Source organism: Phyllobates terribilis, unplaced genomic scaffold (assembly GCF_046119375.1).
Source record: "Phyllobates terribilis strain yellow unplaced genomic scaffold, ASM4611937v1 Scaffold_34__1_contigs__length_13252353, whole genome shotgun sequence".
NCBI classification, from domain to species: domain Eukaryota; kingdom Metazoa; phylum Chordata; class Amphibia; order Anura; family Dendrobatidae; genus Phyllobates; species Phyllobates terribilis.
In genome coordinates, this window is record NW_027362794.1 from 7,261,992 (window position 1) to 7,274,940 (window position 12,949).

Below are 12,949 nucleotides of genomic sequence, written 5' to 3' on the forward strand. Positions count from 1 at the left end.
GCTTACTGAGCGGAGTCACTGGAGGTGACGGGTGGGCGACCCCTGAATAGAATAATGCTCCACATCGCCAGCATGGTCTATTCACTGGGAATCATTCACTATAATATCAGTCAGCATTAAACTGAAGGAAACTTCCCAGCACCTCCTAACAGCTGGAAGTAAGTGCCGGGTGCTGTGACTGCATTATACACCGTGTGCACTGAGGGATCAGCAAACATTGAGGAGCAGATGAGAGAATCTGGTAACATTTCAGTTTGCCAGCCATGATGAGTTTTCCACAATAAATTGATTTGTGGCAAAATATTGATGGGAAAATACGTGTATAACACATGGAGCTCTTCTCTAACTTTTTTTATTCTCTTTTGAGTTTTTTAACACAAACTTAGTGTCCAAGTGATCTGAACCTATCTGACTAGAGGAAAACGGATGGTAACTATTAACTGCACTAACAGACTTTATAGGAAAAATCCAGCTCACCAGCAATGGAAATGCAGGAAATCCAGCTACACAGTCATACAAAAATTTCTTTAACCCCTTTCTGGCATGAGGCGTAATAAGACATCCCTGTGCCCTGGGCCTTAATGACCAGGTACGTATTATTACACCTCGGCGATCGCGCCCGCACACATGCTGTGCTGGCGCGTTCAGCTCCAAGTGTCAGCTGATTCTGACAGCTGACACCCAGTATTCTGTGCCAGGAGCAGCCCGGCACATTAACCCCCAAAATGCTGCGATTTGAAGTCGATCGCAGCATTTCGGGAGCAGGCAGAGGTAAGACAGCCCCTCCTACCTTGGATCGGAGACCCCTCGCTGTCTCAGTGGGGTGGTCTTGTTTGTTGCCATGGTGACCCGATGTCTTCATGACTACATCCGGGTCACCAGGCACCAGCAAGTTTGTTAGATCATGTGCAGAGCACTATCTATCTAACTTGTGTCAGTGCAGAGCTTACAGCCTGCATAGCTTAGAGATGCTGCTGCATCCCTATGCTATACAAGCAATCAGCCTGCAAAAAAATGAAAGTCCCATAGTAGTACAAAGTAAAAAAGTGTCAGAAAGTAAAAAAAAAATTGGAAAAATATAAAACATATATAAAACCCGAGGACACCTCACCAGAAGCAGACTGGGACACAGAACGACAGCAGCAGTACCGGAAAGTACAGGAGAGCGTGGAGCGAAGTCTGTCTCAAGCCAGAGAGAAGCAAGAGAGGGATTGCAACCAGCATGCTCCAGCTGCTCCGCTGGCACCTGGAGAGCAGGTCTTGAAGAGAAAGAGATGGCTCCACAAGTTGGATGATGAGTGGGAGAAAGACCCGTACACCGTATTGCCGTCAAGCCATGAGAACCCAAAAGTGTGTGTTATCAGTAAGGATGGAGGAGAGACCACAGCCACTGTCTCTAAAGACCACCTGAAGAAGTGTCCCGAGCAGCTGCAAAGCGCTGATGAAGACCAAGATAGCCCTCAACCCGCAGAGGAAAGGGAAGAAATGGTCAGCATAGTGCTCGGAGACTTTGCCCGGTCCTGGACATAAATCAACAACGCTATAGTGGTACCCGTCCTTACCTTTCTCCAGCCAGCCCCTCAAGCGCCTGCAGAAGAGCAAGTAGTGTTGAAAGAGCCAGTGGCCCCGCAGGCAGAAGAGTCCATACCAGCAGCTCAGGAGAATCAACCCTCTGCTAGTAGTGAACCTGCCATGCCCGTGGTGAGCCAAAGAGTATGCAGAAAGCTTCCCAGCCTACCCGTAACATCTGCAAGTACCTCTAATGCAGCCACTAGCACACCCAGTACACAGGGGGTGGAAACAGGGGACTCAAATAGAGTACCACCAGACAGTGGGCTACGTAGGTCCACAAGGAGCACTAAAGGTCAGGTACCCGCTCGCTGGAGAATCTAATATGTCATATTTACCTGTATATTGCCAATGTCGAAAATTTTTAATGTTTGTGTTACCTGGACAGTAATAATGTTTTTCCAGTTTTTCCTAGTTCAATGGGCTGACAGGTCATGGACACTGAATGGCCGGAACTGTGTTGTAGATAGTTGCACCTGGTGCCCTCTTTCGGAGATGGCCACGGAAGAAAAACCTGTCCGGCGTGGCCTCCTTGTGGTACAAAGTAGTTAGCTTTTACCTTGCCACCACGCCCAAGGCCAGGAACTTGGGGTTTATAGGGACAGGTCCCCACACCGTGGAAAACTTCACCTTATTGGGTGATATGGACACCCTGTCACGGAAGCGCCGTGACCTTAAGGACAAAATGTACTTGTATATATGTTTATGTTATTGTTTATACCCTGTATTTGTGTTTTCTAAAATAAAAAAAATAAAAAAAAATGTTTAATCCGGAGTACTAAATTTCACTAGGGAGGAATGTCGCACCCCAAGGTCTGGTTGCCACAGTGGCAGCAATGTCATGTCTGAGAGCAGGTGGGAGGTTCCCTGGTTGGGGACAATTAGCATGCAGCACCTCCTGTCTCAGTCCAGGGAGGGGAGAAACCTGCCCTTTATAAACTGGATCTGGGGCGGGGTTAGACAGTCTAGTGAAGCCAGAGACAAGTTCCAGTCTAGTTCCAGAGATAGGGACAGGTCAGCAGCAGGCTGAGGAGTCCCTGTAGGCAGAGGAGGAACACGAGGCCAGGAGGGGAGCTAGAAGAGCTCATCCTGACTAGAGACTTGAAAAGCCGGACACTGGAGTTCGAGGCTGTGAGGGTTATAAGCCCAGCAGCAGAAAACCACCACGCATGGGACTTCAAGTCCTCTGGCCCAAGGAAGCCCGGAGGCTCAGTCACACGAGAGGGATCACTACTGCCGTGGAGGGGTGAGAAGCACGGAAGGCCCGAGTCACCAGTCATATGGGTGAGAACAACAAGGTACACTCAGAGACGTGGGCTACCACTACACTACAGCATGATAGCCAAGAAAGAGTGAAGTCAGCACGGTAGGCCTACAAACTCCCCCTGACCAGCAGGATTTCCCAGTTGCTCTCAGACTGACCAGGCCTCCATTGTTAACCTGTATTCCAGACGGGTCCCTTAATACCACCAACAGTAAAGACCCGGACTTGCATGACAGACTCCGTGTGGTTACTGCTGCTCCCGCGCACCATCATCACCAACATCCCTATACACTGCCCTGAGGCTACACTCCTCCCGTGGGGAGTTGTACTACACTCTGCTGCACCCACAACACCAGCCTCAGCGGTCTGCCCTGCAGCGGCGGTTCACCCTGACCGCAATCCACGGGTGGCGTAGTCGGACATTAGTATATAGACTGCCATTTAGTTTGACCACCCTGAGCCACGGGACCGGGTCACCGCCACGGTGACTACAACCCCCAGCATCTACAAAAAGGCCCGGTTCCGGGTTCCTCACGCGGCCCAGGGGGGGGCGTCACTAGGGTCTTGTCTCAGCAGATTTTTAGTGCCAAAGGGGAGTCATAACGGACAGGCGCTTTCTCCTGCAACAGAAAAGCTGACTGATAACAATGAACAAAGCATAGATTATACCCGGCTTTTACACACCACCTGATGACAGCAGCATATAAAGTGTTTTTAATGTTCTATATTTGAATGAGGCCTGCCAGTTGTTGCCTTCTAGGGTCTATGGATGACCTTACTTATAATTCGTTCCTGCCTTTGTACTTGTGCAAAGCTTTTATGAGTGTAGGAGTACCACAACTACACTTTGTTCACAATATTTGAATGAGGCACTACAGTTGGTGCCTTCAAGAGTATATGGATAACCCTGCTTGTAATTTATGGCAGAATTTGCACTTAGTGCATAGCCTTTATGAGTCTAGGAGTACCACTACATGACAATTTGAACAGAATGTGTATGAGACCCTCCTTTATGCCTAATACAGGGTGTATCCGAGTCGATAATTTTTGGCAGTTCGTGCTTCCTTCATAAATTACACTGAAGTTTACTATTTTTTCATTAAAAAAACTATTTTGGTTTACTTAAATTATAATTTTTTTTAAATGCTTTTTAAATTTTGCCTTATATACAAGTTATTATACAGGAAACATATTTCTTAACATTTTTTTTCATCTAAAATGCAATTTATCGTTCATTTGGAATGTTTTATTGTCAGTGCTTAAAGTGGAGTAAAAGTGTGAAACCATTGTTCTCAGCTGTGATCTGGGAGTCAGCAATGCTTCCAGGGGTCTTCCCCAGGGTTCTCCTTCCATTCAGCACCTTTCTCATCCATTTGAACATTTTCTCTGCCCCCCAGACCTCCTTGTAGGGTCTGCCGGAAAAATGCTTGGATTTCTCATTGACTCCCATTATACTCGTTACTCGAAACGAGCACCCGAGCATTAGGAATTGTTTGGTCTGAGTAATGAGCATTTTAGTTACTCGTGCGTGCGTCCTGCAGTCACCGAGCACTGATCAGTGGCACAAATCACTAATCGGCACTCGTGCTCGCTGTTTTCCAATACTTTTTTTCCCTCTAATCCCCCACATCCACCCTTCCTTTACACCACTTCCGTGCGTGCGTCCTGAAGTCGCCGAGCCGCTGATCAGACGCACATCACTAATTGGCACCAATGCTCACATTTGACCAGGACTTTTTTCTTTCCTTTCTATTTTTTTTTATCCTCTTTTTGCACCAGATCTGTGCATCCGATTATTTATTTTTTTTGTGTGTGATAAAAGAATAAAAAAAAATTTTGAGTAATTAATAGGACTAGAATAGGGACAGTAAAAATATACATGGTGTGGTAGCCTTTTTATGCATGGTGTGGTAGGTCGACTTGCTCGGCCGTTTCCGGAAGTAGACTCAGGAACCAGGTTTTCTCTGCAGGCTTTATTATATGGCATTATGCTGTCACATCAGGTGTTAGTGCAGTACAGAGGGAAAAGGGAAAGGGAGCCCAGACACTAGCGAAAGGGGGAAGTGGAGACCTCCTAATCTGGTCTAACGTCACCCTGTCTTAACTACCATACCTATATTGCCTCTTCAGCAATCACCGCAAGCGTGCCTCTCCCTACTTTCCCTGGCGTACGGCTAGGGATGGAAGGAGATGAGAACTAGTCAACCTCCACTAAACACTATAGACAACAAGGGAAGACAAAGCAGGGGGAAATTGCTTAGCTTTAGATGATTTCAAATATACACACGGCCTCAAGCTCCAGAAAGGATGAAGTGCTGCTCCTGATAAGCCTCACAAGTAGAAATGAATATAGCCGGCGACTCCCTCTCAGACACACCAGGTATATATACACCCAGGCCAGAGAGCTAATTAGCAAGAGAGAGGTAGCCACTCGGTCCTAAAGACAGCCTCTTATCTAAGAAGCTGTCTGCAATGCCAAACGTAGAGATCTCCTGCAACCCACTGCAGGGCGACTGTCTGTCACCTCTGACACACCTGTGACAAAAGCTCTGCAACTCCAGCAATGATAAACACAGCCTTACTAGCAAAACAACATAACAAAAGATAAACAATAGCACAGTCCATATGTGTATGTGCCGTTCGCCCACACAGGTTATGTCCACCCTTCAGCTCTGTCCTGAGCTATGGCTGTCCAGTCTGGAGACCTTGCCTCTCCAAACACAACACAAAGAAAAAAAAACAGGACTGAACATTTAAAGCTTGCTCAGCCACACCCTGAGGTGGAGGTATGGGGAATGACTTCCCTCCCATCTCTACGTCATTCCCATAAAGCCACACCCTTTAAAAGAGGTAACCCACAGCATATAACATGCTGGCAAAGATTCAGTAGGCCTCAGTTCACACAGTAGAGAATCCTGAGTGACACATACCTCCCCTCGCATATACCAGTCACTCTGTCACATATTCCCCCCCTCTGCCAAAAGCCGGGGGGCACCTTCAGTCACCCAGCAGGGAATTCTGGAGAGGGCAGTAGCATTAGCGTGTAACTTCCCACGTCTATGCTCCATGTGAAAATTAAAGTCTTTGAGACCTAAGAACCACCTAGTTGCTCAGGCATTCTTACCCTTCTTTTCCCTCAACCATCCCTCAACCATCTCAAAGGGGCATAGTCTGACACCAATTTAAACTTTTGGCCAAGTAGGTAATATCTTAGCGTGTGTATGGCTCATTTTATGGCTAAGCATTCTTTCTTCACCATGGCATAATTTTTCTCACAGGATGAGAGCTTCCGGCTCATATACAGGATGGGATGCTCTTCCCCATTTATCTCCTGTGACAGCACGGCTCCTAGGCCAACTTCTGAGGCATCTGTCTGGAGCACAAACTCTTTAGTAAAGTCTGGTGCAACCAGGACCGGCTGCTTACAGAGTGCCAGCTTCAGCTGTTGGAACGTCATCCGTCCATTTCGCCCTCGTTGATTTTGTGCCTTTCAGAAGGTCCGTCAGTGGTGCGGCAATCATAGAAAAATTTGGGATAAACCACCGGTAATATCCCACGATTCCAAGAAACGCTCTCACATGCTTCTTGGAGAGCAGTTGCAGCCAGTTCTGAATTGCCTCGTTCTTATTGACCTGTGGCTTAATTTCGCCTCTCCCAACTACGTAGCTTAAGTACTTGGCCTCCTTTTTTTGCTATTTTCTGTAAAGAAGTTAAAAATTATATACATTTCTCTTCATGTTTTGAATTAGAAAACAGTGTGTAATATTCCCAATGCATGGAAATAAAAACTAGTATAAAGATTTTGTGCTTAACTCATGTTTTTGAACACACTGCTATTGTTTTGAACACTACTGTCTTAAAACGAAATCTGTGTTCTAAAAGCCAAGCAGCGCTCCTTCCTATCCAACCCCTGCTGTGTGCTCAAACATTAGTGTACAACCACATATGGGGTATCACTGTGTTCGGTAAAAATTGCATAACAAATTATGGGGTCCATTTTCTCCTATTACTGCTTGTGTAAATTATAAATTTGGTGCTAAAACAGTATTTTAGTATAAAAAAATAATTTTTTGTTCTCACATCTGGAAGTTATAAAGTTTTGTGAATCACCTGTAAGTTAAAAATACTCAATACATCCCTAGATAAATTCCTTGAGGGCACTAGTTTCCAAAATTGGGTCACTTGTGGTGGCTTCTGCTGTTTTCGCATGTCAGGGGCTTTCCAAATGCGACATGGCATTCACAATATATTCCAGACCAATAGCTCTCTTTCCTTTCCTAGTCCTGCCATGTGCCCAAATAGAAGTTTTTGATCATCGCGTTATTTTTTAACCTATTATTCATTGTGAAAATTATCAATTTGGGGCCAAAACGTCATTTTTATGAAATAAATGACAATTTTCAATATGACGACCTAATGTTATCAAATTATGTGTAGTACCTGTGGTTTAAAAATACTCACTATACATAACCCTGGATAAAATCCTTGAGGGGTGTAGTTTTCAAAATGGGGTAACTTGTGGGGGGGTTTCCACTGTTTAGGCATATCAGGGGCTCTCCAAACGCGACATGACACCCCATCAAAGTCTGCTTTCCAAAACATCACTCCTTCCTTTCTGAACCCTGCCATGTGCCCAATCAGAAGTTTTATCCCACATATAGGGTATTGGCATACTCAGTACCAATTACACAACAATTTTTGGTGTCCATTTCTCCTGTTACCCTTGTGAAAATAAAAAAATGGGGCTAAAGTAAATTTTTTGTGGAAAAAATGTTCATTTTTTCCTTGCCATTGCTTTAGTTCCTGTGAAGCACCTGAAAGGTTAATAAACTTCTTGAATGTGGTTTTGAGGAATTAAGGGGAGCAATTTTTAGAATAGTATCCCTCTTGGATATTTTGTGTCATATAGGCCCCCCAAAGTCAATTGAAATGTGATGTGGTCCCTAAAAAAAATATTTTGTAAATTTTGTTGTAAAAATGAGAAATCACTGGTCAACTCTTGACCCTTATAACTTCCTAACAGAAAAACTATGTTTCAAAAATGATGCAGATGTATAGTAAGCATGTGGGAAATGTTATTTATTAACTATTTTGTGTGACATGACATTCTGATTTAAGGACATAAGAATTAAAATGTTGAAAATTGTGAAATTTTAAATTTTTTTGCCAAATTTCCGATATTTTCACAAATAAACGAAAGTCATATTGAAAAAATGTTACCACTATTATAAAGTACAATATGTCATGAAAAAAACACAGTCTCAAAATCAGTGGGATCCGTTGAAGCATTAAAGAGTTATTACCACATAAATTGACATTGGTCAAACTTCAAAAATTTGGGCAGGTCATTAAGGTCAAAATTGGCTTGGTCACTAAGGAGTTAAGGAAGATTTGGCGGTATGAAACATGTTGTTGTTTTGTTTTAATAATAATAATCTTTATTCATATAGCGCCAACATATTCCTCAGCGCTTTACAATTCAGGTTCATATACAACAGTCATAAGTAATAGAGCTAAAGATAATACAATAATTAAAGCAAAACTAATGAGGACCCTGCTGGTAAGAGCTTACAATCTATAATGAGGTGGGGGGACACAAAGTACAGGGGCTTAGTTACAATGATGGTCCGCCATCTTGAGGGGATGAGGGAGAGATAAAGGCTGCAGGAGCTGTCACCAGCCAGTATTTGTAGTGGTTTTGGGTGCGGTGGAGTGACTTATGTTTGGAGAAATGATGAATGGGCTATAAATATATAAAAGGACTTTGATGAAGGAACGTGATAGGCCGCCCTAAACAGATGTGGTTTTAGGGAGCACCTATCTTCGAGGAGTTAAGACTAAATGAACAGGTCACCAGCCAATATCTGTACATATGTACAGATATTAAGTGCTACTGAGTGCTGGGGGCAAAACTTAGATTAGTGACATGACTTGATAGTCTTGCTAAAAATTATCTGTTTTTAGTGAAGACTTAAATCCATAGACAGTAGGAATGAACCTGATGCACTCCTGAGAGCTGGAGCAGCACAGAAAAAGTCATGGACGTGAGAGTGGGAGGTCCTGATTATGGAGGATATTAGTCTTTGCTCATTGGAGTGGAGATATGGTAGTAGACTGACATATGGGAGGAGTTGTAGAACAGTGCAGCACTGTGGAGAGCTTTGTGGGAGAGTGCAATGACTGGTACTGTGGAGGCGCCGGTGTAGCTGCTGGACTGAAATATGAGCCTGGCTGCTGCATTCAGAATAATGACAAATGCATTTAGTGTTAAGAAGCACAATTAGTGAGTTACAATTAGTTGTGAACTCAAGATGAAAAGAAATCAGAGCAACAGTAACAGCTTTTATTTTAATTTTTTTATTATTAATAATAGGATAGAAGGTTAAGACATGAACAAAACCATGAATATTATCAATAGACGAAATCATAGTCATGAACACAGCTGGGGTCAGATACCAGGTGATCAGTAAAAGCCAAGTCAGGCGAGTAGTATGAATACCGCGGAGCCTGATGATAGAGGCAAAACATATCCGGGTAAAGATGTTCCAGTGAGAAGGCCACAGGAAGCTGGTGAAGGTCCTTCTATACAGGTTCAGCAGTGATGGCGGATCTGCTGCATTTCTGGGCGCTAGATGCGGAGGTTTTCGGTCTTTTAGATGATGCTGGGGGAACAGTGACAACATGCACATATCCGAGCAGCCCTGGACAATCCACGCCGGCAGGATGATAAGATCCGGCGGAGGAGGGAACCTATGAGAAGAGAAATAAATATAATGTAAGTAATGGGACTCCGTATTACATGATACCACTGCGTGGACACTGCGGCCAAACGGCAGAGGAATCTTATCATACAGAGGTGCGGGATCATTGTCAGCCATCATACATGTGACAATCCCACCACTGACAGATGACATCTGCTCCACATGAATTATTCTCACTGACATCACACAACATAGAGCTGATTCTCACACTTACCTCGTCTCCTTCCCCTCTTTTCTTCATTTTCTGAGTTTTGTTGCTGTGTACTCAGATTTTTTTCAGATTTCCTTTCTTTCTGAGCTGGAAATTCTGATCAGAAAGTAAAAAAAAACTCAGTAACAATATATTCTTATAGGATCTGCTTTGTATTTATAATGTAAGTAAAGGAGCTGATTCTCACGCTTACCTCGTCTCTTTTGCCCCTTTTCTTTATTTTTTGAGTCTTGTTGCTCTCTAAGCAAATGCAGCGAAGATTTTCTTTTCTTGAGAGCTGGAATTTCTGATCAGAAAGTAGAAAAAAAACCAGTAACAATATATTCTTATAAGATCTGCTTTGTGTCTATAATGTAAGTGTGTCACCCTACCTGGATGCCACAAGTGTAATTAAAGCTGTGTCTGAGAGCAAGGGGGAGGTTCTCTGGTCAGGGGAACATTAGCATGCAATGCCTCCTGTCTCAGGCCAGTAGGGGGAGCAGGCTGCCCCTATAAAAGCTGGTGCTGAGGGCAGGGTTGGAGAGAACTGGAAAGCCTGTCTCAGCTTTGAGACGTGTCCCAGAGTGGAGCAGGGACAGAAAGTTGATTGCACCTAAGAGGAAGTGTGGCAGTAGGAGAGAGCCACTAGCCAGAGACAAGAGGCGAAGAGAGCCTGTCTTGGCAGAGAAAGACTTAGCTTTACCAGACTTTGGTGTCTGAGGCTGGAAGGATTCCACATCCCCCAGCAGAGAACCAGTCCGCAAGGGACTGTACATTCCTTGGCCTAAGAAGCCTGGAGGCCCTGCCACAACCGAAGGGACCAGTAAAGCCGTACAAGGCTGGGAGCAGAAAGGAACCCACGTCGCAGGCCATACAGGCGAGAAAGCACGGAAAGCTCGGAAACGTGGGCTGTTACCCTATCAGGAGGAGATAGCCAGAAGGAGCGCAGAAAGCACGGTAGGCCTACACCCTCACCCTGACCAGGGCCAATTTCCCCGTTGCTCTCAGACATCCAGGTCCCCTCCTAGCTGGGACTGTTTGTGGGTCAGTTTACCTGTTTAGTAAAGACCCTGGACTGCAACCTGTTGTCTGTGTGCTCCTTGCTCCTCCAGCGCTATCATCACTGGGACTCTCACTATCATCACTCCCACCATCCACTATACTGCCCTGGGGCCGCACTCTTCCCGTGGGGAGTCACACTACCATAGCTGCACACCTCATCAGCCCCAGCGGTCTGCATGCAGCGGCGGTTCCTAATAACCGCAATCCACGGGTGGCGTAGTCGGACATAAACATCAGTACATAACGGACTACCACTGGCCTGACCACCCTGAGCCACGGAACCGGGTTGCCACTACTACTCCCATCGTTTCCCTAATTGCCCGGATCTGAGTGCCCCACGGCCCAGGGGGCGAGTCAGCTTTGGCGTAGTCGGCAGGATTTCGTGCCCGCAACCACCGGGTACTGCGTGCCTGAAAAAGACTGTTGTAAACTTACCTGTGGAGAAGTTTCCCGCCATCCGGAGCTGATTCCCGCCATCAGACGCCATCTTGGACCTTTTCCCGCCGTCTTCTGCCGTCTTCCCGCCATCCGCAGCTGTTTCCCGCCATCGGACGCCATCTTCAGGACGCCGCGCGGGAAGAAGAGGGGCGTGGACGTCAAAACCGCGCGAGATCCGAAGCTCCGCCCCACGCACCGACGCTGCGCAAGGTCCTGGAAGGGAGAGAGAGCGACGCTGATGTCATCGGAGTGCGACGCCAGGTCCTCGTCCATAGCAGCAGCAGCGGAGTCGCGGCCTACAGAAGAGGATCGTCGGAAGGTAGGCCGCACTTCACTAGGGGGGAGGAAGATGTCGGACACAGAGGCGCCCACTACCACCAACGCAGCTGCAGCAGCGGTGATGCCCTTTTCCTTGCCCTACATCCCTGGAGCGGCCTGGCTGCCCAAATACTCAGGGGAGCCCCATGCCCTAACTGACTTCAAGGAAAGACTGTATAGTTTGTTCCAAGTTTACCCCCTGACAGAGGAACAGAAGGTCAGCATATTGACAGGGCAGTTAACTGGCGCAGCCCAAAGGGAGGTAAAATCATGGCCCATTGAGGAGAAAGGGACTGTGAAGGGTATTCTGGCCCGGCTGCGGGGTACCTTTGATACACGTACCTCCGCTGAAATTAAAATGAGGTTCTATGGATGTAAGCAGCGGGCACAGGACAGCATCAGAGACTATGCCCTAAATCTGCAGGAAGCCTTGAGGGCTATTCAACAAACTGACCCTGGCAGTCTGCAGGAAACGGATAAACTGCTAACAGAACAATTCATAGAGGGTCTGCTGTCTAGCGCCCACAGGGCCCAACTGTGCCTCATGTTCTTTCAGAACCCCGACCTGACCTTTGACCAATTTAAGGACAGGGCCATAAGGGTGCTCCGTGAATCTGCAACCAGTGGCGCTATAAACCCCCGGCGCCCTGCTATCACTTACCACCAGGAGGCGGTGCCCTCCTCTATGGACTCCGTGGAGGCTGATGCACAGGCCCTGAACCAAGCCCCGTCGAAAGGCCTGCACCACCAAGTCCAGGAGCTGACCAGGAGCGTCGCGGCGTTCACCAGGACCGTCCAGGCGTTGCAAGTGGACCCGTCAAGACCCATCGAGCTGACTTCAAGTCCGGAGGATGTCCCGTGGCGTCGACAGAGGAGGATCCCGTCGTTCCGAGGGAGGCCCACAGACCGCTACGCAAAGGATGGACAGCCCATTTGCCGTCGATGCAACCAGCCCGGACACATTTCCAAGTACTGTAATTTAAACGGGTCCAACCTGGGGCAGAGGGCCAACCCCCAGGCATAAGATCACCAGGCCCTTACAATTGGCGCAATAAGTACGTTGGGGGGCGCCCGGTTTTACCCGTGGTGCTGGACGGTATCCCCATGAGCGCCTTGCTGGATACTGGGTCGCAAGTAACCACAATCCCTTATGTACTTTTTAAGCAGTATTGGACTGATGCTGATATCACACGGTATCCAGACAGTAACTTGAGCATCATCGCCAGTAATGGCTTACCCTTGCCGCAGATGGGGTTCAAGGAGATGACCATTAAAATTGCTAAAGTTGAACTGCCGGCACAGGGAGTGATTATTGTGGACATTGACCGTCATGAAAGTCACCCTAAA